The sequence below is a fragment of the Gracilinanus agilis genome, chromosome 3 (assembly GCF_016433145.1).
Source record: "Gracilinanus agilis isolate LMUSP501 chromosome 3, AgileGrace, whole genome shotgun sequence".
NCBI classification, from domain to species: domain Eukaryota; kingdom Metazoa; phylum Chordata; class Mammalia; order Didelphimorphia; family Didelphidae; genus Gracilinanus; species Gracilinanus agilis.
This window is the reverse complement of record NC_058132.1, coordinates 141853173-141880924: the sequence shown is the minus strand read 5'-3', so window position 1 is coordinate 141880924 and position 27752 is coordinate 141853173. Positions and strand designations below refer to the sequence as shown.

The 27752-nt window shown below is 35.1% G+C and overlaps 1 protein-coding gene across 1 annotated transcript in view; it reads left to right on the top strand.

Moving 5' to 3' along the window:
- Positions 1–27752, top strand: part of WASF3 (WASP family member 3) — a 189337-nt gene that overhangs the window by 90424 nt on the left and 71161 nt on the right. Inside the window, exon 2 of the mRNA XM_044668288.1 lies at positions 8916–9014. The gene's annotated coding sequence lies outside the window, so the exon portion shown is untranslated. The remainder of the gene's footprint in view (positions 1–8915; positions 9015–27752) is intronic.

Genomic DNA, 27752 nt, shown 5'->3' with positions numbered 1-27752 from the left:
TTTCTTTCTTTCTTTCTTTCTTTCTTTTTTTCTTTCTTTCTTTCTTTCTTTCTCTCTCTCTCTCTCTCTCTCTCTCTCTCTCTCTCTCTCTCTCTCTCTCTTTCTTTCTTTCCCTTCTTCTCTCCTCTCCTCCTCTCTTTCTTTCTTTTTCTCTTCTTCCCTCTCAGCTATGTTAATGCTGCTTCTTTTCTCCATAATAACAGCATGTTTGTGATGCTTCAAGATTTGCAAAGTGCTTTTATATACATCCTCATTTGATATATAGGAAATTGAGGTTCTTAGAGATTAATCATGTTGTAATTATACAGCTAGTAAGTATCCAAAGCAGGGTTTTGAACCCATTTCTCCTAAAGCAATATTAATAGAGAAGCAGCACTCAGTAGTGCATGACGTATCTGACAAGTCAGTATTTGTATTACCACAGTTCTCCTCAGCAGTGATTTCATGCTACTAATAAAGCTTAGTCCAATACTCATTATCAATCATGTTTTTTATAGTCATTTATGTTTCAGAAACTTCTTTGTGGAATGTCATTGATAATTTTACCCTTTTTATTTAATTCTTTAAAACAACATTTATTTATTTTTTATTTTCATTTTTATTTTGAATATTTTCCCATATTTACATATTTCATGCTCTTTCCTTCTTCCTAAACCCCATTAGCCCCATTTAGCTGATGCACAATTCTACTAGGTTTTACATTAAAATAGCATTTTAAAAGTACTTGTAGTTTCTACACCTTAGAAATTTAAATGAATAATAAAGTCTTTAGGTTATAAAAAATTTTGTTTTATAGCCTATTGTACAGCCTAATACACTTTAGTATAAAAACCTCCATAGAATTTGAATCTAAAGGTTAAGGACATGAAACACTATTAATAGATGGCATCTTGGCAAGTATAACTAAACACATGTGCAGTGGCAGAATTCATCTTCAGTTTTTTTTAATAAGGTTAGATTCTGTAAATAGCTTATGCATTTAAAAAATATTTTTGCGGCATAGAATCACTTTAAAGTGAGGGAGACACATGGAGGGAAATGTTGAGGGATGTGTAGTTGAAAGTTTAGGGGAAGGTGTACTGGACTCTGAAGCCAGTAAACTGGAATGCTAGTCCTGGCCCTGGAAATTAACTGTGTGATCATTAGTGAGCCATTTATCTTCTGGGATCATCAATTCCTTCATTTGTAATATGGAGAAAAAGTTGTTATAAGGATAATACTCTGAAAAACTTAAAGGTCTCTATATATAGATGAGTTATTGTCTATGTTAGTTTCTGTACTCATACCTCTTCCTTTCTATTCCTCTCCTCTGCTTTGTCCATGCTTGTATAACCATAGTGCTGAGTGGTTGGATAAGAATGGTAGACAAGAATCAGTGATATTTATTTCTTGGATGTGGCCAGGGGAACCTTGAACAGAAGCAATAAATGGGATACAGTCCCAGGTGTCCTTGGAGAGAAATAGAACTATAATATATGGTACCCTGGTATGCTCTGACATACAGAAAATATTCCAGATGCTGCAGATCCTAACTTTTCATAGGTAACAGTTCAGAATCACAGAACCTCAGAATTTCAAAGTTGGAAGGGATCTCAGTGACCATTTAGTACGACCCAGACTCAACTGAAATCGTCATTGTAACATACCCAATCAGTGGTTATCTGTTTCCTGCAAGAAAGCTTTTGAAAGGGAATCCACCATCTCCATTTTATTATTTTTTTAAACCTGTACCTTCTGTTTTAGAATCAATTTGATTCTAAAGCAGAAGAGCAGTAAAGGCTAGGTTGTGAGGGAAGTGGTTAAGTGACTTGCCCAGGGTCACATAGCTAGGAAGTATCTGAGAACAGATTTGAACCCAGGTCTGTCTCAAGGCCTGGCTCTTAATCCACTGAACCACCAAGCTGCCTCCCCCATTTTATTTTTGAACAATTTTAAGTATTATCAAATTTTCCCTGACATCACGCCCAAATTGGTGTCTTTATAACTTTCACTTATTGCTACTGGTACTCTTGTCTGAGGCCAGTTAGAACGTTTCTAGACCTTCTTCCACATGATAGTTCTTCAAAAACTTGAAGATAAATACTATATGGCCCCTGAAGTCTTTTCCTGTCTAGGTTAAACACTGCCATGTCCTTCATTCAATCTTTACGGGTCATGGATTCAACCATACTGCTTATTTCTGTATGGAAGATAAGAACTTGTAATTACTTAATATGAAGTTTATTTTATCAGTTGATCAAAAACATTTATTGTCTGCTGTGTGATAGCTGCATTCTTAGTTTCTAGGGGATACAAATGACTGAAGTGATAAATTCACTGCTTTCAGACTAATTTTATGATTATATGTGTCAGAATAAAAGTACTCTAAGTTTCTTATTGAAGTAGGTGATGCCAGTTTCTCAAAGATTCTTTAACGAAACATGATCCCCTACAGGTCCTACCAAACTGGAAAGGTTATAAATATAGAGAAGATGATGAGCTGTTTTCCAAAGATCAATCTAAGTTCCAAGAGTCTTATTACAAAAGGGCTGCTTACTACAATGTGAATTTTTTTTCTTGACTATGTGAGTTCATTAAACCCTATAAGACCTAGGAAGATGGTAGGTTGAATTCCCACAATGTGTATTAAGCTGTCCTTCATATATGTTTTATAAACACATATACATATATATATAATACATATGGATGTATTTGTACATATACATATATGTCAATATATCTTGGATTCCAAACTATTACAGAAGAAATTTGATACATAATATTTCCCATTTGATTGCTTTCCTTCTTAACCTAGAGGCATGAATTTTGTTTAGGCAGAAGCATTTCAATTTCATCTAATAAAATAATTTGTTTATCTTTTGTAATTGTATTTATCCCTCATTCAGTTAAGAATATATCTTCTTTCTTTATCTATAGAGGGTTTATGACTTCTCTCTTTTGTATATCAGCCTGTATGAGAAAGATTGTAAAAAGGTAGACATACCGATACAGGTGAAGTTATGAATTTGTACATTATTTTGGAAAGCTATTTGGAATTAGTGGAACAAACTGACTAATGTCCATACCCTTTGACCCTAGATATTCTACTGCTAGTCTTATACCCCAAGAATTTAAATGTAAAAAAAGACCTATAAACACCAAAATATTTATAGTAACAGTTTTGTGGCATCAAGGAACTGGAAACAAAGTAGATTCTTCTTATTTGGGAATGGGATGGCTGAACAAATTTGTGGTACCTGAATGTAATGAAATGCATACTGTGCTATAAGAAAAATGACTATGATGAATATAAAGAACCATGGAAAGATTTATTTAAACTGATGCAGAGTTGAGTAAGCTGAACCAAGAAAACAGTGTTCACAGTGAAAAACATAATATAAATGAAGAAACAACCCTACTACACAATTAAAAAAAAATCAATGTGGCAAAATTACTAAAAGCAAGAATGGCTTCAAAGAAAGGATATGAGAAGACATCTCCTCTCTTTGCTGAGGTGGGAGGTCATAGAGGAAAACATCTTCTACATTTTTTGAGGTGTTAATCCATTTTGCTAATTGCTTTTTCTTCTTCCTTTTTTCTCTTAAATATTCTTTATTATATGGAATTACTTTCTGGAAGGTTAGAGAGGGAAGGATAAGGGGAGCAATATTTAGGCAATGTAAAACAAAAGCCATCAATAAACATTTATTAGAGTAAATTCCTTTCATTGCCCAAGTCAATATTTTTTAAAAGAGGGGCATTCTTCCATTCTTCTCTGTCTTACATGATTTGGATGAGGGGCCACTTTAGACATGTTGCTGGAATAGGTCAAAGGAGCATAGATTTTTGAAAAAGGCCTTAGAGATCATTTAGTTCAATCATCTCATTTTAAAGACAGGCAAACTGAGACCTCAAGAAATGGCTCTATACCGTTCCTCCATGGGGGACTTTCAAAGTTAACTAGAATATTATGATTCAACTTAAGGGGTCTCTGCCCAAACAATCAAGACCTATAACTGATACCAAATCCAATCCACTTCTTCAACATTTGATGATAATGATGATGACTGATTTTTTTTTTTAGCATTTTAGTGATTTCAAAACATTTTGCAAAGATTATCTCATCTGCTAATACTTCAAGCATCCAAATGCAAGAACAGCAATTGTTTTCTCCTCTCTCTTTGAAATGCAAGTTTGGTTAGTGAAGGGGTATGCCAGGGATGGCTTCCCTTTCTTTTTTCCTCTTTAGACTGGTATTCCTCTAATAGTTGTTCATCTGTACCCTCTAGATTGATGGAATAGCTTCAGGTGAGAAACAGACAAGCTTCTCACCATTCAGAGTTTGAGGATTTCTGTTATACTTACACAAAGGCAATAGATTACTGGATCACAGTATTGCTAGTATAGAGATTTCTTATACTGAGCACTCCATCCCCCATGTGTTTCACTCAGGACCCCTTACACTGTGATTGACCTGTCTTTTGAGTCAGGCTTTTGTTGCTATTGTTACTTACTCATTTTAACATGCTTTTATCCTTTGTAAATCAAGTAAATCAAAATCAAACAGCTGGAATGTCATGGAAGATTACACAATCTAAAACTGATGAAAAGACCAATGTGAGCCTAACTTCTAAATAAGAGAATTCCTACATAAAAGGAACAGAAAAACCTTTGCAGCAAATAACAGACTTCTAGAATTCTACCAGCAAGTATGATGGTGTTTGTGCTTTACTGCCCAGTCATTGATTGAAAGTGTTTTTTTTCAAACCTTCAAGAAATCACAAAAACTTAGAATTAGAAGGCAACTTAAAAGATTATCTGGTCAAAAATATCTTTGTAGTACCTGACTCAGGGATTTTTCCTGGCACTTAGAAATTGAGGAGATAATTGACAATGCCAACAGAGTTCAAGCAACCATTAAATTTTGTTCTGGAATCTGCATATCATTTTGTAATGATCACATTTTAATCTAACAATGTTATTATTGAGGAGTAGATTCTCAAGTCATAGGTATTATCCTGTCACAAAGCCAAAGATAAAAATTATTTTCAGTCCTATATAATGGACATAAATGTGCTGTGTACATTGCTTTTAGGAAAAGTGCTAACTTACTAAAAAGTATGCAAAAAGAATGTAAAAATATAACTTTTATGGCATCCAACTAACATTCTCTCTCTCTCATTATCCATCTGTCTTTCTGTTTTCTTTCTATTGATAGTCTGTCTACTGTATCTACCTATCTGTCCATCTGTCTATCATCTATATTTTAAGGAATGGTTGGGGACTAGAGTTTTCTTTACTGATGCCGATTGGCACCTTAGAGAGTTGACTAGGGCACTGTGGAGTGACATGCCCAAAGTCACACAGCCAGGATGTATGTGACAGAAGCAAGACCTGAAATGTGGTCATCCGTTTTTCCTTACAGCTTCTTATAGACAACTGTGAGAAAGGTCTTCCCTGGGAGCTCATTACCCCAGGGAAATCACAGTTCCTAGCCTATTCCCCAAATAGAAATAGAACATATGGCTATATATACATATATGTGTATATATATATATTCATACAAACACACATATATATTATACAGTAGATAATATGTGCATGTATTTAGATATGCTTTGTGTGGTTTTTAGTCCTATTTCAGCAGTTTCACTCTTTGAGGCCCCTTTTGGAGTTTTCTTGGCAAAGATAATGGTTTACTATTTTCTTCTCCATCTCATTTTACGGAAGAAGTTCCCGAAGTAAACAAGGTTAAGTGCTTGCCCAGAGTCACATATCTAATATGTGTCTGAGGCTGAATTTGAATTCAAGACTTACTGACTCCAGACCTGGTAGCTCTATCCACTATAACACCTAGCTATTCTTTAGATATACTTTCTTATTCATAAACACGAAATACTTAAACATTGCCTTCCATAGAATTTAGAAGGATTTTTCAGAGATGATTCAGTTCTTGGTCTCTCTTTTTTTTAAAGGTCAAACTGTAGAAGTTCAAGCTGATGCTTTCTTTTTCTCTTGCTAAATTTCCCTGTAGGAAGCAAAAGCTTTCAGAAACATCCATTGACCTCAGAGCTTTGCTTAAAATTTTAGGTGTTCAATTTGTAGATATTAATGCTAAGAGTTTTTTTTTCCTACTGCAAAGCATTTTTTAAAAAGTAAAAGCTGACCTAACATTTTCTTCTTTTTGCTTTCTCAGGCCAACTACTCAGTATCACAGTTTAATAGATTGAATTCAATTCAACAAATATTTTATTGCCTATTGCTATGTATGTGGTTGAACTCTTATAGACCTTCTCATTTAGTCCCTTCATTTTACATATGAGCAAATCGAGACCTGAAAGATTAAGAAATTGTTTAAGGTCACCATCCCAGTCTATTAAAGCTGCTTTGGGACTTAGAGACTTTCACAAAAGTCATATCAGACAGGGTTGCTAAGAGCAGTAAGCCTTTATTATGAATATATTTTAATTCACACAAAGGAAGACATCAATTCCAAAATGAGACACTAGGGTTGGAAGGGACAATAAAGGGTAAAGGCAATAAAGGATGAGGCTGAGGAAGAGGAAGGCTCATCAAGGATACAACCAGAGAGATCATTAAAATCTTTGGCAAGGGTGATTGTCAGGTCACACACAGTAGGGGGAGAAAAGAGTCAGCAGAGGTCCTGTGTGAGTCTGCCCTCCAGACCTGGCACATGAAATGTTTTCTCTAGTGATTCCTATTTTCTATGATTGGGACACCCTAGACCTTTGTTGGCAAATCTATGACATGCATGCTGGAGAAGGCTGTTCTCCTCCCTTTCCCCAAGGCACCTGGGGACATTTTTTACATCATCTGCCCCTTTGTCCAGCAGCCCAATGGGAGCACTTCCTCCCTCCCTGATTTCACAGGTGGGGAAATGTTAGGTGATTCTACTTTAGAATTATTGAGCATGGAAAATTCCAGGAAAGGAAAGGTGTGCTATGAAAGACGATGTGATGATGTCTCTAGCAGAGAGGTAGCCATGTAGCAAGGGAGCTCAATGGATCTTAAAGACAAGGCAGGACTACCTCAATCAAATAAATTGTTACAGGCAGAGTCTACACTGAACTCTAGAACCAGTGATTCCACACTTAACTCTTTTCATCTTTGTCCAAAATTGGCTCATGCCATTTGCGTTCTCAGCTTCTTGATTATTTCACACAGGACTGTGTGATTATTTCACACTTAAGGTGGTTCATTTATTGTTCTCTTGCATGCAAAGTGACAAGCTATTGACTTCCCATGATAGTCTATCATTGTTGAATGACCACTAGTACTTTCTTTTGTTGTGGACCATTCCTCAATTGTGTGTGTACGTATTTCATTTTGTTTATTTTATTTGGAACTTAACGTTTCCATATAAATTATAGAACAGGAGAGGATTATTTCTGAAACCACAAATTTATTCTATAGAGTTCACTTTTCTACTTAATTGTATGTTAATTCAATTTGTAATTTTAAAAATTGTCTTGCTTTTCTAGAATTCCTTCTGACCTTCCTTCTATTCTTTTCTCTTTTGGAAGGAGGGAAACTCTATCCTTCTTTCCACTATGTATGATCTCTGTTGAAGGGAAAAAGAAGAAAATAGAAATCTTGTAACATAATTGCAGAGTCAAGAAAAACAGTTGTCCGTGACAAAAAAAGTCTCATTCTGTATCGTGAGTCCTATCTCTGAGCATAAATCAATATTTGTTTCAGCATAGGTACTTTGAAATCATTTGGTCATTTTATTGATCAGAATTCTTAAGTCTTTTAAATTTATTTGCTTTTATAGTGTTGTGATTGTTGCATTCATTATTCTTCTGGTTCTACTCCCTTCACTTTCCGTCAGTTAATGTGAGTCCTCCTAAATTTTTCTAAATATGGCCCTTTCATTGTTTCTTAATATTCAGAAATATTCCATTACTTTAACATTCCGTAATCCATTCAATCATACCACCAATCAATGGATGCTCACCATAGTTCTTTGCTGCTGCAAAAAGAGAAGCTATAACTATTTTTGCACATGTACATCCTTTTCCCTTTTATTTGATTTCTTTTAGGGGTATAAGCCCATTAGAAGTGATATTGCTGAGTCAAAGGATAATCAGAGTTTAGTGTCTTTTTGAGCACAGTATCAGATTAACTGCATAGTTACAGGCCATTGGTGTTATATATGTGCCACTGACCTGCCCTTAAAAGTCCTTAAAAGAGGGTCTGAGGTGGTTCAGTGGATTGAGAGCCAGGCCCAGAGACAGGAGGTCTTGGGTTCAAATTTGGCCTCAGACACTTCCTAGCTGTGTGACCCTGGGCAAGTCACGTAACCTCCATTGCCTAGCCCTTACCACTCTTCTGCCTTGGAACCAATATACAGTAATGATTCTAAGATGGAAGAGAAGAGTTTTTTTTTTTTTTTTTTTAAGTCAACACTGTATGTATATGGCTGAAGTGAATCTAAATGGCTTTTCATTTTCTGGTCTATTCTCTGCCCATTCAGTTGTCTGTCCAGAAGTGGTGATGAAAACACATGTACTCCACTGCCTCTTTCTTAAATCTTATACTCTGATTTGCATATTGAATTCATAAATGAATGCTTAACAGAAAAAATATATTGGGTCAATATTTTAGCCACTTGCCTATGGTTTCCCTTAAATTTCTTTTCTTCTGCTTGCTTATTCTCTTCACATTCACTATAGACATTTAAAGAGAGTATTATAGCTCTTCTGGGACAGTGAGTGGGAATTATACTATTTTCCAGGTCTCTAATAACCTTCTGCATACCTCAAGCACTCATTAACAGTAAAGTGAACTAGTTTTGGGATTAGAACTGCCCCTGCTGAGTTGTTCAAGTGTATAATCTAAAACTTGATTTCTTAAAATGTTTTAATTGGATTTTTCCTTACCAATGTTTAATTTTGTCTTTTTTTTTTTGGTAGTTTTTACAGTAATTGCTGTCACTGCTAAGACCTGAGACAAGGCGGTGTTGATGTTAGCTGAAGAATATTTCTACAGCCCACATATAACTTGCTTGTTCGGTAAGATTCTTTGTCTTTTAAAAATTTTGTTCCATAAATCATTTTATTTCTTTAAAGGTCCTCACTGACAGAAGAGTTGATACCTTAGAACATAGATCTTAATTATCAAATAAGAATTTAAGTAATAAGTATTTATCTTAACATTCTCATTTTGGCCAAATCCTTTTTTGAGGATTAAATATTATTAGCACTTCATATTCAGGAGATAATTATCAGATTTTAAGTCCTGAGTTTGTGACTTCTTTTTTTATCATCCTATCAAGGAGTGTTTTCACCCCCTTTAATTTTGATTAGCCTAGATTTTTGAGCATTTTTTAACTTTCCATCCATATCTCTATTTTAAATCTGGATAGGGAAAAAAAACAAAACTCCCCCAACATGTGAAAAACTAACCAGTCAAATCTACTGTTATTTTGATTGAAAGCTTTGAAATTATTAACTGAAGATGAGTAACTGAAATGAAGATTCGGATTACATTTGGATTTAAACTATCCACATTAAACCTAAGATCTGGAAGCATTGCTTGATAGAGAGCTGTAGAAGGTTATAGAACATTGAATTGAGAGGCAGAAGAGCTGAGTTTTAGCACTGACATTGACCTTGGACAAATCACTTAACTTCTTAATTTCATTTTTCTCAGGTATTAAAAAGATATAGTAATATCTTTCTTGCCTATTTTAAGGTTGTTGTAAAAATAAAATGTGATAATTTATGTAAATGCCATTTGGAAACCTTTGAGTCCTGGGCAAATATAAAATAATGGTATATAATAAAAACAAACTTATTATCTTCTATGCAGGTTCCCAACCAACATGCCATTCTTGACTCCATACTCTCCTTCACCTTACACATCGAATCAGTTGAAAGTCTTGTCATTTTTTTCCTCTGGAAAAAAAATCAAACTTTAGTCATCCAGAACTGGATTAAAAAACAACCTGTTAAGTTTTTAACAAAATAAATAAAAATATAATACAGCATGGATATTGTTAACTAGTGGTTTTTGACATCCAGTTATGTGAAAAAAAAGTGGGTACGGTTATATGAACTAGGAAATGACTGTTTTAATATATATTAATATAGATTGTGCCATCTGTTTTCTGATTATTTTAATGTCAACATTTTATTACTGCTATTCCGACTACTACTATTTCTGTTTTTTTCTCTCTTTTTTTCTTTCCTACCAAATCATTCTCATTTAGTCCAATCTCCTATACTAAGTATATATAATAGCTCTAAAAGTCCATGATTCTAAGTTGTAATGAATCGAATGTGAGGAAGAACTTTTAATTAAAACTACATTAAGTGCAGTTGATGAAAACTTCCAAAATTTTTTTTCAGTGTTGTAGATGATTTTCCAGCCCACAGTTTTGTAGAAGACTCATCATTAGGATGGAATAGCTGATTATATCCTCATTAATTTGCCATGTGCCAAAGAGCTTGGATAACTAAAAGCAGGATTTTGGATGACAGAGTTGCAGCAACTATTCAGTATGCAAGGAAGAAGTAGAAGAACCTGGCTTTTATCCACCATTTATTAAGCATCTTCCATATGCCAGGGCCAGTATTAAGTACTGAGCCCTGTGCTAAGTTTATGTGTTTTAAAAAGAAAAAAACCAGAACAAACCAAGGCAAATGTGTCTGTGGGTCACATCCATTTAGTCCTCAAATTACCTCTACCTTTATGAAGGAAAAGGCATGCCTTATGGCTTTCTTTTACCCTCAACTTCTTTTTAACCTTAAAAGTTACTTTGAGTGGAACAGGAAAAGAAACAGAAAATCAAAGATGAATTTCACAAGAGAAACAGATTCAGGACAATATTTCTGCTTTTGAAACATTTATAACTAAAGTCCTAATAATGTCTTCTGATTGTTAGATGTTCTCTATCTTTCTATTCATAATACTTCTCATCTTTTTTGTTCTCTTTTTAAGTCTTGAACAACATTACTTCTATTGAACCTCTCCTCCTTGAGGTCCTCACTTCATATGTTACTGAAAAAAATCAACTTTATCCCCTTAACTGATAATTATTGTTCTCCATCTTTCCTCCCCTACATGTCCAAACTTTTAAAAGCCATTCATGATGACTTTACACTTTTTCTCTTTATTTCTTGCAGTCTAGTTTCTGACTTCATCACTCAATTAAAACTGCTCTCTCTCAAGTTACCAAAGATCTGACCACTAAATCTAATGGCTTTTTCTCACTTCTTATCCTCTTTGACCTCACTGCTGCTTTTGACACCGTGGTACTATTGTCTTCACTCACATAACCACCAGTTCAGTCCTTCTTCATCTTTCTCCTAAGATAGTCTCCTTGTTGATCTGCCTGCCAAAAACCTCTCCCTACTCCAATCCATCTTCCATACAGATACCAAAGTGCTTTTCCTTAAATCCAAGTCTGATCTAGTCACCTCTTCCCACCCTCTCCACCCCCCTGCCAGATAATCAAACTCTACACTCTTCCTTTTATCTTTAGAATCAAATATAACCTTTTCCATTTCACATTTAATTCTCTTTGAAATCTTATCTCTTATTACCTTTCCAGCCTATATTCCATTTTTCACTTTTTGAGATACAGCCATATTGTTCATTACACAGAGGTATCTGTTACCCATTTCTTTGCCTTTGCCTTGGCTATCCTGGAATGTTCTTAGAAACAATGGCATTTTTGAGCTGAGTCTTTAAGGACACTAGAGTTCCTATGAGTCAGAAGTGAGGAGGGAGTGAATTCCATTTGCTGATGACTCCCTTTCCTAAATCACCTTGTATTCTGTACATACATGCTTTCATTCAAATGTGATCCCCTCAAAGGTAAATAAGTCCCATTTTATTTTTGTAGCAATATCTTCAGTGTATAGTTAACACAATGCCTGACATAATTTTCGTTGACTTCAGTAGCAGTTTTTTTTTGGGAAAAAAAATTGATTGTCAAATGATTTTTATTGCACTCATTTGCTGTGGGGAAATTTGAATGAAGAGGAAAAATTTAAGTTCAAACATTTTCAGACAGTTTTTAAAAGGAACTTGAACTTTCTAAATTCCCTTCCTCCCAAATTGTTCTAAATTCTAAAGCACCAAACAGATAATTAATTAATTGTTCAATTATTGTTTATTAATTAGATCAAGCAAAATAGCTTATAGGTAGGGCAAAATTACAATCGTAGCATATTGGAGTTGTATTTTTATATACTATATATACTTTTTGAGAGAAAGTGTGGCATAGTGATTAAAATTGGCCTTTGAGGGGGAAGCTAGGTGGCTCAGTGGATAGAGAGCCAGGTCTAGAGATGAGAGGACCTGAGTTTAAATCTGGAATCAGGCACATCTTAGCAGGGGATCCTGGGCAAGTCACTTAACCCTCATTGCCTAACCCTAACTGCTCTTCTAACTTGGGCCAGTATTGATTCTAAGATAAAAGGTAAAATTTTTTTTTTGTTTAAATTTCTTTTTTTAAGTTGGCCTTGGAGTCAGGAAGACCAAGACATAGGTCTTATATCTGACCTTGTGTAAGTTGCAAGGCATGTACAGAACTAAAATTGGTAAAGGATATTTCTTCATTGGGGAGTTCCCTATGGAATCCTAGATTTAGTTTAAAATGATTGAAAATAAATGTTGTTATTTCATTGTTTTAGTTATGTCTGACTCTTCATGATCTGTTTTAGGTTCTCTTGACAAATACTATAGTGATTACCATATCCTTCTTCAAATAATTTTACAAATAAGGAAACTGAGGCTAGCAGTTAAGGGACTTGCCCAGGGTCACACTGCTAATAAAGGTCGGAGGCTAGATTTTAATGCAGGAAAATGAGTCTTCATGACTCCAGGCTTGGCACTCAAGCCCCACTATGCCACCTAGCTGCCCTTCAAAATAAATAGTCATTTATTAGGGTTCTTTAAGTAACGCATATATTATATTTATGTAGTGTATATAGCCTGAGAGCTCTGACTCTGCCTCCTCCTGGATGTGTTTTTGAGCAAATGACCATTTGGGGCCTTCCTTACCTTATTTGTAAAATGATGATTACAAAGAAAATCTTTTTAAATTTTTTAGTTCTAAAATTCTTTGATTTTGGAACTTAAATTATTTATTTAAAGTTATCTGGTTTTGTTTCTCTTGCCTTCATAATATGGGGACGGAGAGAATTTGGAATAAAGAACAAAATGAAATTGAATGGAAGGAAAAATATAAAGTTATTATAGAGGCATAAGATTTACTTTTACTTTAGACTTTTAATCAAATGTCAATTTGATAATGAGAATCACAAGTCTTATATCCTGAAGATTTGGCTAAAAATGTCTGAGAATTTACATAGCGTATTTTTATAGCAAGTCAGAACATGGGGGCTTTACAGTTATTCTGTGACCCAGACAGATACTTTGAGCATCTTACAATCCAATAAGTGCTTGTTAAGTGGAATCAATATTAGTCAGCAAGGCATATCTCTGCAGAATTCATCTATTACAACAAGCTGACAGTTTTAGATTCTGAAGTATTTATTGCTGCTCTTTATGCTGAGAAATAATCCAGCTTTATAGGAATTTAAAGGTGTGTTTGAAAAATTGGTATGTATATATCTTTGACTTTATTGCATTATAAGTAAGTTTTTAAAGAAAATTCATGATATACAAAGACATCAATATAACAAATGTTTAGTGTCAATTATAAGTAGTAATAAACTTGTGGTAAACAGCTTATGGACTTTATATGTTCATCTCATAATGTGATTTCAGTATTGTTGTAACTCAGGTTTGTTCCCTCCCCTGCTTTGATCCAATTAAAATGAAAAAGAAAAATAATCAATATTTTAACATTTTTTCAGTTAAGTATTTTCTGATTTAATCTTGTATTGCTGAATTGCCAGTGAGTATGGAGGCATCTAATATTTAGTGTAAGTTAAGTTACCTTCTCATTTTAACTTTCAAGTCATCCATTCTTGCTCCCCCTCTTACCTTTTCTTGTTTTATTTTCCATCCTACACTTTGATAAGAAACTTTTAAAATTATATTGAAATTGACTTGGGCTTTATCATTAGGCCTATTCCTAGTAAATGAAATTCTGAATCTTCTTTTTTGGCATCCCATCATCCCTTCCAAGGCCCTTTTCTTAAAAAGCCTTATTTTCAACTACCTATATGCTAATCTTTGGTTGCATATTTATTAGAATCCTAGAATCTAAAAAAAATAGAATCTATTTAATCCAGTTCTAACCTAAAGCATAAATCCAATATCTTAGACAAGTGATACAGCTCTGCTTGAACAATTTCTTTGACAAGGAACCCTTAATGAGCTCCTTTTGGGTTAGACTATTCCATTTTTGGACAGCTCTAATTGTTAGAATGTTATTCCTTCTGTTTAACTGAAACTAGATTTATCAAAACTGAGATTCATAGAACTTTAAAACAGAAGACTATCTAAAAAATAGTCTAGGCAGACCCAATTTTGAATTTTGTTAATTTCTAAAAATGTATACATTTTGTTTTGACTCATTATTCAGTCTTCAGTGACGCTTTATCCTTTCCTCACCAAATAGGAACTTCCTATAAAAATAGTTAAGTCTAATAACTTAATAGTAAATATGATCAACTATGAATAGTTTATAGTTAACATAAAAATATATATTAACTTTACTGCTATGTAACCAATATCTACCATTGTATTTTATCTGAATTTTTGTGTTTTTTCCATTTATATTTGTAGCCATCGTATGTGTTTTTGATTCTATGTTTTCCAGGATGCATCATTTCTTACAATTTCCACAGTATCTTTGAATTCTTGAGTTTGTCATTCATTGTGGTACAATAATATTGCATTCCAAACACAGTTTGTGCAGGCCGTTCCCCTGTGGTTGGGCAAATGGCTTGTTTCTGGCTTTTAACTACTGCAAATAGTGCTACTATGTATATTCTGCTGCACATGGAGCCATTATTTCTGTCATTAAAATCACTGGATTAGGAGAAATGAACAACAGTAACTTTTCTTGCAGAATTCAAAATTAATTTCTGTCATGGCTGAGCCAATTCATGTTTCTATCAGATTAGCTTGTACTCCCAGACCCTTTCCAACACTGAATTTTCCTGTCTTTTATTACCTTAGCTAATTTGATAGATGTGAGATAAAACTTTAGGAACATCTTAATTGTTTTTTCTCATTATTAGTGATTTTGAACAATTTTTAGATAGTAGTAGATATTTTATCTTTTTCTGAAAACTTCGTATCTTTATATTACTTGAGTCTCTGATGAAAGCTCTTTAGATTTATGATAGTTCACCGTAGGTTTTATATTTCAGATTTTCATTAAAGATGTATTATGAAAAGATTTTTCCTTAATCCACATTTTTTTACTTTTTGCATTGATTTTATTAATGCAAGATTTAAATTTTTACATAATTGAAATAGTCTTATAGCTCCCTGGCCTCTCATGTGCCTCACTGCTTCTCTCAGTATATTCTAGCATGGTGACTGATCAGGCATAATAGGTGTAGGGGTATTTTCATTTTTAGGACATTCTTAAAGAGTTCAGAGTCTTCAGTATAAGAGGGAATGAATCAGTAATGGGGGAATTTCATATATTGTTAAAGACAGTGGCAGAGCTATTTTTAAGTAGGGAACACTGTTCAGTGATCGCCTGCTCTGCTGGATCCTGCTTTTCTTGAGAGATTTGCACTAGGTGACCTCTGAGGGTTTTTCAAACCAGAGATGTAGGGTCCTATGCTATATAAGCCTTCATCTCCAAAAAAAGGAGGGTCTGGGGAGGTGAAATGGAAATGGTACAAGTCTTGGACAGTATGGTTTCTGACTCCTTATTCAGTGATCTTTGCATGCACAGATTGAGAAATACTACATAAACTCCATCAGTTAATCATCACATACTGAATGCTGTCCTTCTGCCAAATATTGGGGAATACATCAAACTCAAAAATAAAAACTAATAGTCCCATCCCTTGAGGGATTTCCATTTCTCTCTCTGTTAAATGGCAACATATACACACATTCTGTGTGTGTATGTATGTATGTATATTTGTATCTATCTAAAGAATATATGTGAAATAAATACAAAGTAATTTTGTTGGAATAAAACTAAAAGCTGGATAGTGGGACAGTTAGAAAGACTTGGTTTTGAAGGTGGTACCTGGGCTGAGTTTGAGTGCTGAAAGAAATAAAGGATTCTAAAAGAATGGGTAAAGAGAGAAGGAATACTTTCTATTCATGGGAGCACAACCAGTGGTAAAACACCAAGATGGTACATGAACTGTGCTGGATGAGGAGCAGCAAGGCAGGCGATTTGACTGGACCATAGAGTATAAGGAGAGGGATAATATATATTATGCCAGGTTGAAACAAGTTGAAGCCAGGTTTTAAAGAGCTTTGTACATCAAGAAAAAAGCTTACATTTGATCCTTGAGGACAAATACAGTAGTTAACTAATTAGAGGAGTGACGTGGTTAAACCTGCATTAGCATTCAGGACATGGCTGTCTCTCATTTCTGGAATACTTTCCATTCTCATTCTTGTCTGCTGGATTTCCTGGCTTTCTTTATGTTCCAATTAAAATCCCATTTTCTACAAGAAGCCTTTCATAGTTCCTCTTAATTCTAGTGCCTTTCCTCTATTAATTATTTCCTTTTTTTATATAAAGTTTATTTTTGCATATTTGTTTGCTTATTGTCTCCATGATTATATTTTGAGATCTTTGAGGGCAGGGACTGTCTTTTGCCTCTTTTTGTGTCCCTGTCACTCAGCATAGTTCCTGGCATACCATAAGCCTTTAATAAATGTTTATTGACCATTGTATGTCCTTCCTAGAAATCACTTTAGCAGCTGAGTGGAGAATGAAATGAAGTAAGGAAAAACTAGAGAGAGTCAGATAAAGTGACTGTAATATTTTAGGCAAGGAACTTGCCTGAACTAGAATTCATGGAGAGAAAGGATCATATGCCACAGCTATTTCCAAAGTAGAAAAAAAGATTTTCCAAATGAATAGATATGTAGGGCAAGAGAGAGCTGAGGATTATTGATAAGGCTGAGATTATGAACCTAGGAGGAAGATGGTAGGAGGGAAATTCAGAAGAGGGATGCACTTTTGGGAAAAGATAAAGAATCTTGTTTTGGATATGTTGAATTTGAGATGGCTAGGGGACATCCAGTTTGAAATGTCAAATATGTAATTGGTGTGGTAATGAACTGAGGGATAAGACTAGGGCTGGATATATAGTCCTGTGAATCTTCGCTATAGAGATGATCATTGAATCCAGGCAAACAGCTAAGGTGAGAGAAGAGAATGGAGTGGAGAGACCCTTAGAGTACACTAATGGGTATGGGATGTGAGATGGATGATGAATCAGCAAAGGGGCTGCCAGAGAGGAAGAAAACCCGAAAAGAAGCATTGTCATGAAAACAGGAGAGGAGAGGGAGTATCTAGGAGGAAAGGGAGCTCAATAGTTTAACACACAATAAAGAAATCAAGAAAGACAAGGACCAAAAAAAGGTCATCAAATTTAGCAGCAAATAGCATTGGAGAGAGTGATTTCAATTAAGTGCTGGAGTCAGACATCAGATTGCAAAGTGTTAAGAAGTGAGTGAATATAGAGGAAATGGAAGCCACAAGAGCAGAGAACTTTTTAGAGTTTGGCTGTGAATGGAATGTGATAGAGAGTAAGATAGCTTGAGGACATGTCAGCTTCTAGGGAGAGTCTATGGATGCAATTTGTGTATGCAACAAGGAAAGGGACCACTAGATAGGAAGAGATTAAAGATTAGAGGGAAAGAGATGATTTTCAGGGGCAATCAACTAAAGAAGACTGGGGATTTAGAATATACTAAAAGAGTATAGCCTCAAACACTTGCTAGCTGTGTGACCCTGGGTAAGTCATTTAACTCCCATTGCCTGCCTTTACCACTCTTCTGCTTTGGAACTAGTAGTCAGTCAGTATTGATTCTAAGATGGAAGGTGAGTTTTTTTTTTCTTTTTTTTTTAAGAGAATAAATTCTTAACCTTGAGGAGAGAGGACACTTCTTTTTTAGAGAGTAGGATAAGTTGGAATGAATAGAGGACTTTTGATGAGGTATTTTGAGAGGGAAGGGAAGAGAAGAGAAGGGAAAGGGAATAAACTTTTATTTAGGACCTACTTTAAGTACTTTACTAAGCATGTTAAAAATATTATTTCTTGATATGAAGGTACTGAAGAGAGAGCTCATGGCAAATAGCCTGTAATTTCTCAGTAAAATATGAGGTAACAGCTTTATCTAAGAGGATTGGGGGATGGAATAAGTTAGAGAGGTTTAATAAGAGAAGTTTGAAACAGAATCTGGTAAATGAAATAGATTCAATTAAGGAGATGTGAAAAGACTGACTTGCTATTTTGAGGGTACAGTTGAGATTCCATGACATAAATTTAGTGCTCAGTTGTGTGATTTTTTTTTTCCAGCTTTATTTAGTTATACATGAGAGAGTGGAGGAAGCACATAATGGCAGTAACCTAGGTTTAGAGTTTGGCAAGTCGTGAGTAGCAATGAGAAACTGAGACAACAGATTTGAGAGTAAAGGATAGTGTAGTGAGATTGGTAAATGAAGGGAATGAAGTAGGAGCAGAGATGATGTCCTGGGAAAGTACTCAGGGATACAGGAATTGGGAATACTGGTGAAGAGGAAGAATAAATGTAGGAGTGATGAGGCAGAGAGAGATGGAAAGATAATTTAAAAAACTGAATTTTATTCAAAAAAATTTACATAAGGACCTTTGGACAGATTTTAAAATAGTATGAAAAATGCAGAGCCTCATTTTTTCCATTGCCATTTTCATTTACATGGAGCCATCTAGAAGGTACTCTGTTTGGGATGAGCAACCATCACAATAAGAACAGGAATAATATGTCAGCACCTTCTTTTGTTAATACTTTAATCTGGTAACTATTTGCCCTAGAGAAGACAAAGTAAACTGAAATCCCCTGGGTGTGAATGTTTTGTGCACTACGGTTATTAGTGTTGTGTTTGCAGGACCTGGATCAAGGAGACTGTTCTAAAGAGTAAAAATGCAATATTGGCATATAGAACAGTTTTCATGTACACTTTATTAAAAAATGAACAGTTTTAAAAATTGGGGATTGCACCCCTGCCGTTGATATCATATTTATATTGAAGTATCTGATAGAAGAGTATTTCCAATTGAATTATAAAATCTTGGAGTTGGAAGAAATTTCAAAAATCAAACTTGGATTTTCTAAATCTTTGCCCATTGCCACTTACTACCTGTGTGCTTTTGGGCAAATTACTTGCATTTCTGGGTTTTGGTTTCCCCTTATGTAAAATGAGAGGTTTAGACTAGATTAAATTTCTGTTTCCATTTAGCTATTACTTTATGACTCTGTGATCATCTTAGCTCCTGTCTTAAAACCCTGATTTGGGTATTTGCATAATTTCAATTTTTACTAGCAACTCAGCTTCTGCTTTGATACTGACATTTTTTGTGTTCCCAGAAATCCTAATTCTAAATGACCAGTGCTGATTATGACCCAGGTATTGCTGTCCAACTTGATATTTTCTGAGATAACTAACATTGGAAGTGTACAAAAGAAAAAGATATATTGCAGAATAAATAGTATGTATAGAGGAATAAACAAAAGCAGAAATATGGTCTCGGGTACAAGCTGTCTTTTTGATTTGGCCTTTTGGGCTCATTGATTATTCTGTTCTATACTTAGCACATTCTGGTGCTTGATAATTTTTAATATTAATTAAGATGACATTTTTTGTCTCATTGGAGTTTGTAAGCTAGCAAGGACCTTTTCCTAGATAATCACATCACAGTATGAGGACTAAAAAAAAACCAAAACCACACAGTTGTAGAATGTCTAATGACTGCCATGTTTAATGCTATCATCCCAGTATCATTTTGATGAAATACTCAAGCTCTATGTTGTCTATAAAATCCATATTTTGATATGTTCTCTGCTGCTAGAAGGCATGAATCATAATATTTGTTATAATGGTCTGATTGTGAGAAGTGGATGTTAATCATGTCAAAGGTCTTCATAAGTCCTGATCAAATTATACAGTGTCTTAAAAGTTCTCACATTTTAATATTTGTAGAACCCAATGAAATTGCTTGTTAACTTCGGGATGGGGGAGAGAAGAGGGGAGGGACACAACAAGAATTATGTAACCATGGAAAAACATTAAAAAACAAAAATAAAAATAAAGTGAACTTAAAGAATAAGCAGAAGGGAAAAAAGTTCTCACATTTGCTTGATACTGTGGGCATTCATATTATTTGATGATAAAGTGATGCATTAAAATGCTTTCTGTGTGAGAGAATTACTCTTCACACTAAAGTATGCTCATAGAGAGGATTACCTTTAAAGAGTGAGTTCTTTATTGCTTTTATAGGTTGCAATGACATCTTCCTATTCTTTTAAAGTTCAAAACAGATTTTTAAACCTCCTGTTTATTCCTTACATAAATAAAATACAGATTTCATTTGTTCATTTTACACCTAAAAATTGGTATAGAAGTAAAATACTCTTCTTGTCTCCAGTTTATCCTCCATATATCCTGTATATATCTGGTCATTGGCATGCTATACCTTTTAGTAGACTGAGATTCTAGAGAATAAACTGTTTTTTTTTTTTACCTTTCTTTGATTCTCTACTACTTAGCATGGTAGGTATTTGATAAATGCTTATGGGATTGTTGACTAAATGAGAGGAATATGAGTAATGAAAATGGCCAGATGGAAATGTAGCTTGAGAAAAAGGCTCGAATCTGAATACCCCCAGTGGTATCAGCATCGTAGGGTTGGAGCAATGAAGAATGGAAAGAGCTCTGGATTTGGAGTAAGAGGGACCTGGATTTACAGTCTAACCCTGCCATTATGATTTGTGTGACTGTGAACAAGTCTTGACCTCTGTAACCTCAGTTTTCTTATCTGTAAAATGGGGAAATTGTATAAGGTGGACTCTAAGGACCCTTCAGCTCTAAATCACAGAGCCTACGAAGTTATGTTATTGAATTTTATAGAGACATTTCCTCATGATAACATCAGGCAATGGGTTATGGTCTGACCTATAGAGGGCCAGTCTTGGAGACAGGAAAGACTGGATTCAAATTCTGTTTCTGACCTAGCTTTGTGACCATGGAAAACTCATGAACTTTTTGGTGTCCCTGGTAGCTATAATCTGGGAAGTCCCTATACAAATAAGGTCATCATGGGTTGGAAACACCAAATACAATCCCAAAGTTTTTTTTTATTATTCTGACTTTCTGTTCCAAGGCAGAAGAGCAGTAAGGGCTAGGCAATGGGGGTTAAGTGATTTGTCCAAGGTCACTTCCAGTGACGAAGTATCTGAGGCTAATTGGAACCCATGACTCTCCATCTCTATGCCTGGTTCTCAGTCCACTGAGTCACCTAGCTACTGCCTTCATCCCAAGTTTTAAAATAGTTTTTCCTTGTGAACTTTGAATTTTCTTTAGCCAGCCACTTTTATTGGGTTTTTCTTTAAAACATTAACAATTATTCTGGTAATAAAGAATATCAGTTAAAAGGAAGTTGAGACTGTCACTGTGGATAGATTACTGGATTTGAAATCAGGAAGACCAGTTCAAATCCAATCTCACACGTTTACTAAATTGCTGATCTTGGCTTAGACATTTAATCTTCATATTTCTTTTCCTCATCTGTAAAATGGGGGTAATAATAACACCAAGCTGGTTGGGAGTTTCAAATGAGATAACACATGTACAGTGCCTGGCAAATCTTAAAGGGCCGTTTAAATGCCAATATCATGAGAGACATTATGATCTAGTGGAGAGGGCCCTGGACTCTCAGCCAGAAATCCTGGAATAATTTCCCAGCTCTGGTATTATGGGATCCAGTACTAACTAGTCAATTAATTTCTCTGACCTGCAAAATGTGAAACTCAAGTTGATATAGCAATGGGTGCTCTAATAGTCATACTGTTTGGAATAGGAATACTTTGGATTAGATTGAAGCTAAGAATCAGAATCTTAATCCAGCCCCCTCTTTTTACAGTAAAAGAAACAGAAGCTGAGATATATTAAGTGATTTGCTGAGGTTATACAACTGGTAAACTGGTGGTCAGGATTTGAACCCCAATCCTCTGACTCCAGATTCAGCACTCTTTCCATTGTGCCACATTGCCTTCCAATTAGAATCTAATTTATTGCATTTGAATTTATCCTTTGGATAAATTTTCTAAAGAGGCATAATTTCCTTAACCAAAATTATTAAAACACCATCTTCAGCAGTTCTCCTTTCATTGTAATTTGTGCATGGAAAATGTTAATATCCATTTGATTCAGATGCCATTGTTTTTGTTCAGGCTCTCACAAACCAAATTGATTCCTGATACCCTTAGGAATGGAAAGTCTAATGAATTTGGCTTAAACTCCCTCCCTTGATTAACATTTAGTTGGGTTTGTTTTGCCTGTGGGGTGTGGTTGGAGTAACTAATGAAACTGTTAAACTCTGTGTACAAACAGAAAGCCATAAACAATATTCAGCTGGGAAGTTGTGGAATAGAAAAAATTCTGCCATTAAGCTCCTCTGCCATCACTTTAACCAAGTAGGACCTTCAGACACAAATATTGCAGAGTAATAAACATTTTGTACTTGGCTAAATCATTAAGCAAAAATAGAAAATAATTTATTTTATATAATTATTTTAATTTCACATTGGAAATTTCCAACAAAGAGGAGCATTTACTTTTCTCATGAGTAAATGACTGAAAATTTGAATTGCTGAAAAACAAAAAGTTGGGAGTTTCAGAGACAGCTTCACAGAGATGATGGCGACTGAGTTGTGTTCTGCGGTAAGAGAAGAATTTCGTATTATGAGAATTTAATTTCAAAAGTTTAGTTCATTAATGCAAATAGGCAAATAACTAGGAATTCCAGCATGTATAGTAAATTCATTTTATTATTAATTATTATTGTTATGCCAATGAACACTATAACTTCTTGGAATATAGGAAAGGACTAATGAATTTCAATAAAATCATCCAATGGTAAAAAGATTCCAAGCTTAGGGGCAAATCGGCTTATTCCTTTAGTATCTGAAGGGAAGTAGAGTTAAAATTAGAATTAGCAATGGACAATTTGACTGGGACTTTGTCCTTGGCACAAAAATCTGTATTGATGGAAAATATGCTTCTCTACTGCTCCCTCAGCAAAACATTAACATGTCCTGGAGCCCATTCCATTACTTGCTTCCATGTTGACTTTTTCTTGTGACTTGACTTCACATAAAAGGTCCTGTGTCCAATAACAAAGGTAAAGGTAGCGCATATTGACTGCTCGATGCTCTTACCCAGGCTTCAAAATTAGCCCAGTTTTCCTCATTCTTCCCTTTTTTACTATGTCATCTGAAATCATTCTTTTTTGCTTGGCTCCTCTTCATTTTAGATCTCTTCCTCTCACGTTCCTTCCATCTCTTGGTGCTCACTCGAAACCCATCTTATTTCTCAACAAGGCAGCATGAAAAAGAGAAAAATTGATAAATTTATTGTCATGGAACTTAACTTTGGATCCTTGCCCAGCCCCTTACTACTTGTGTGAACTTGAACAAAACACTTCATCCTCCAGAGTGGACCTCAGTTCCTTTATTGGTAGGATGAGATCATTGGACTAGGTGGCCCTGCATCATCAATCCTCTGGCTCTTGTGATCTGTGATCCTGCGACTCCACTATCTCTTGATCCCCATTCCAAGGCCAACTAACATTCTATTAGACCCTTGTCATGCAGAACCATGTAGAGTTGGCATACATCCTGGCACCTTATTGCCACTTTCAAATCTTTCATTTCTGCCACCATCATTTTCCAACCATCCCTCCATCTTTTGTAAATTCTTATTGCTGACATTTATGGACCCCTGGGACTTCCTGCCTTCTCAGTAAGTACAAGACCTAGTTTATTTTCTTCTCCATTCCAATCACTACTCCCCCACACCCCAAATAACTTGGTCTTTCAGGTCCTTATGACACTCAATTCCTATGACTTGTCTTTTGACTATCTCAAACATTCATGGGAATGGTCAACCTCTGAGCTACATTTTCTCTCATTCATTATGGGGATGTATGCCCCCTTATGGAAAGACAGATCAGAGGAGAGAGATCTGGCCATAGGATCTGCTTGACTTGAGCAGTCATTGGTGGGGGTCAAGAACAAATCTACAACTTGCCATTATGGCTTTGCTTAGGGGTGAAGGAGGAGAGGAAGCATGTCTTTCCTTAGTCCACATGTTGCTTAGGACAAAGCCCTAACCGTGTTGTCCATTGCTAATTATTTTTCTGTCTGATACCCTTTAGAACCTAATAGAATGGGCTTATTTCCCAATGAGCTTGCAAATCTTTCTACTGTTAGAAGATTTTATCAGAATTCATGGAATACTCTCTTTGTATTTCCCAAAAGTATAATAATCACTGGCATAACAACAACAATTATTTCAAAGTTTTAAAGCATGTTATATACATCATATTTTAACTCAAAACAACCTGGTTAAAGTAGGTGCTTATAGGTATTATTCCTATTTTACAGATTAAGGAATAGACTGATCAAGATGTTAAGTATTTTAACATGATCATATGACTAAGAATCAAAGGTAGGTTTTGAATATGTCTCCCCAACTCCAACCTAATACTCAATCTTTAGGACTGAAGAATAAGTTTCCTCTTTGGTATCCTTTCTTAAAGAAAACCTTATGACAAAAACTGCTGGGAAACTGGAACTATTCTGGCTGAAATTAGGCATAGACTAACATCTCATCATATACCAAAGTAAGATCAAATGGGCATTTGATTAAGACTTAAAAGGTGGTATCATAAGCAAATTAGTGGATTGTAGAAGAAATTACCTGTCAGACTTAGAGATAGGAGAAGAGTTCATGACTAAATGAGAGACAGAGAGGTTCATGGGAGGTAACATAATTTTGATACATAAAATTAAAAATTTTTTACATTTAAAACAGCCAAATTAGAAGAAAGAGAAAGCTGAGGGGGAAAATCTTTGTAACAAGTTTCTCTGATAAAGGTCTCATTTCTCAAATATAAAGGGAATTGAACCAAATTTGTAAGAATAAGAGCCATTATCCAATGATAAAAGGTCAAGGGGATATAACAGCTTTTCAGAGGAAGAAATTAACATTATAAAAAGAAAAAATGCAAATTACAACTAGGAGGTACCATTTTATGTAACAAATTGATGAAGAGGACAAAAAAAGAAAATTGACAAGTGCTGGAGGAGATGTGGGAAAATGGTAGTGATGCACTATTGGTAGAACTGTGAGCTAATCCAATTATTCTGGAGAGCAGTTTGGAACTATGCCCCCAAAGCTATAAAACTGTGTATGTCCTTTAGTCAAGGAATACCACTACTCAGTCTGTATATAAAAGAAAATGGAAAAGGAGCATATATGCAAAAATATTTCTAGCAGTTTTTTTTTTTGGTGACAAAGAATTGGAAGCTGAGGATCCCACCTATCAATTAAGGAATGGCTAAGTAAATTATGGTATATGAATGTAATGACAATACTATTGTACTATAAGAAATGATAAAGGAGATGGTTTCAGAAAAACCTGAGATACTTACATGAACGGATGCAAAGTAAAGGTGGTATAGTGGAAAGAATGCCAGGCCTAGCATTATAAAGACTTATTTTCCTAGTTTCAAATTTCTTACTAGCTGTATGACTGACCCTGAGCAAATCACTTAACTCTGTTTGCCTCAGTTTCTTCATCTGGCAAATGATCTGGAGAAAAAAATGGCAAACCAGTTCAGTATATTTGCCAAAAAAACCTCAAATGGGGGCATGAAGATTAGGACAGGACTGAAATTATTGAACACAAATACAAAAATATGAGCAGAACCAAGAGAACAGTTTGCACTGCAATAGCAATATTGTAAAAATAATAAGCCATGAAAGGCTTAGGCTTAGTAACTGATCATTATAGTGATGCATGACAATTCTAGAACACTTGTGAGAAAAAATGTAATCCATCTCCAGATACAGAACTGGTGAGCTTAGAGTTCAGATTGAAGCACATTTTTCTTTTCTTTTTCCCTCAGTACATGGCTGATCCAGAAATACGTTTTACATAACTTCATATGTGTAATGAATAATGTATTTCTTACCTTCTCAGTTGGGAAGAGAGGGAGTGAAGGAAAGGAGAGAATTTGGAACTGAAAACAGAATAAATAAAAACAATCAAAGAATACTTGAGATGGAATGAGTAGATTATATGCTGAAATTAAATTAGATTAAATTGTGAGAAAAAACCAATCATATTTGGTGAAGTTGGACCTTATAGTTATAACCTTTCTCAAATTCAATCACTTCTAATATCCAGAGCTCTGGCAATGTCCATGACCTAATACTGTAAGTTATATACTCTTAAGTTGGATGATGTCTTCAACAGTGTTACAGGAATCAAAAAGGTGTATAGCTATTGCTGTTGAGGAGAGATTTCCATGATCTCTGTCTGTACCCTACCCAATAAGTCATTCCATAATGTGTATAGGTGATAGAGAGCTTAATGATAGATATATCAGGGTAACTCATTTTTTTCCTGTTGGGAAAAACCCCAAACTTTAAAATTTATTTTATCATTGTATAGAATATTTGTATTTTAGAGACACCAAAATGAGTGGAAAAAGTTCTAGATTTAGGGTAGCAGCCTTAGATTTAAATCAGGAATCCGACACTCAGTGGCTGTATTATCTCAGTCAAATATCTTCATGTCAGAAATGTTAACTTGGGAGATAATTTTTAGAGATAAATCTGTCTTAAAATAATAGGGGTTTATTGAAAAAGAAATATTAAACCTCCTTGTAGGGCCTATCATCAGAGAAGATTGCAGGCTAAGGAGGTTGTGACCAGGGCTTTTAAAGGTTAGCACTGGGTAGCTAGGTGGCTGAAAGGATAGAGATAGTGTGGCCTGGATTCAAATATGGCTTCAGATAGTTCTTATCTATGTGACCCTAACCCTGGTCAAGTCACTTAACTCTAGTTGTCTAGCCCTTACCATTCTTCTGCCTTGGAACAGATACTTAGTGTTGATTCCAAGAGAGAAAAGGGGATGTGGCTCATGGTCAGCTTGTGAACAGGTGATGTCCAAGTAGGAAAAGGGGATGAGGGGCTCTTGAACAGGAAATGAACAAGAGGGCAGAATGTCAAAGCAAGAGAAGGGATTAGAAACTCATGTTCCTGTGGAGAACAGGATATCCTAACTGGAGAGGGAATTAAGGCCTCTGTTTGCCTATCAGCACCAAATGTTCTAGGGAGCATGTCCTTAGGGTTCCTTCATTAGATATCTGTTCAACTAATCTCATCTTGGCTGCCAGGAGTTCTGGAATGAAAGTAATGGTAGCCTCTGAGGCTTGACTTAGCAGGGATTTCTGACAAGTATCCTGTATATTATTGCAATGTTAAATGCTGCAGTTATTCCATATCATATTTTAGATATCCACAGTTAACAGAGGTTTGCGACTATATTATCAACTCCACATAAGGAAGGAAGGATCTAGAAAAGGTGTCTTAAACATTTCCAGGAATGTAGCATGTCTGTTATCATTGAAATTCCAATCTTTTTTGACTTGAAGAGAATAACACTGAATGACTAAAAGCAATCTGTGCAAGCAGCTGCTGTATGATGAGCTGAAATGGAATAACTGCAATACCAAATGGGCAAAGTTCTAAAAAGACACTGGCACAAATGTTTACAACTGAACAA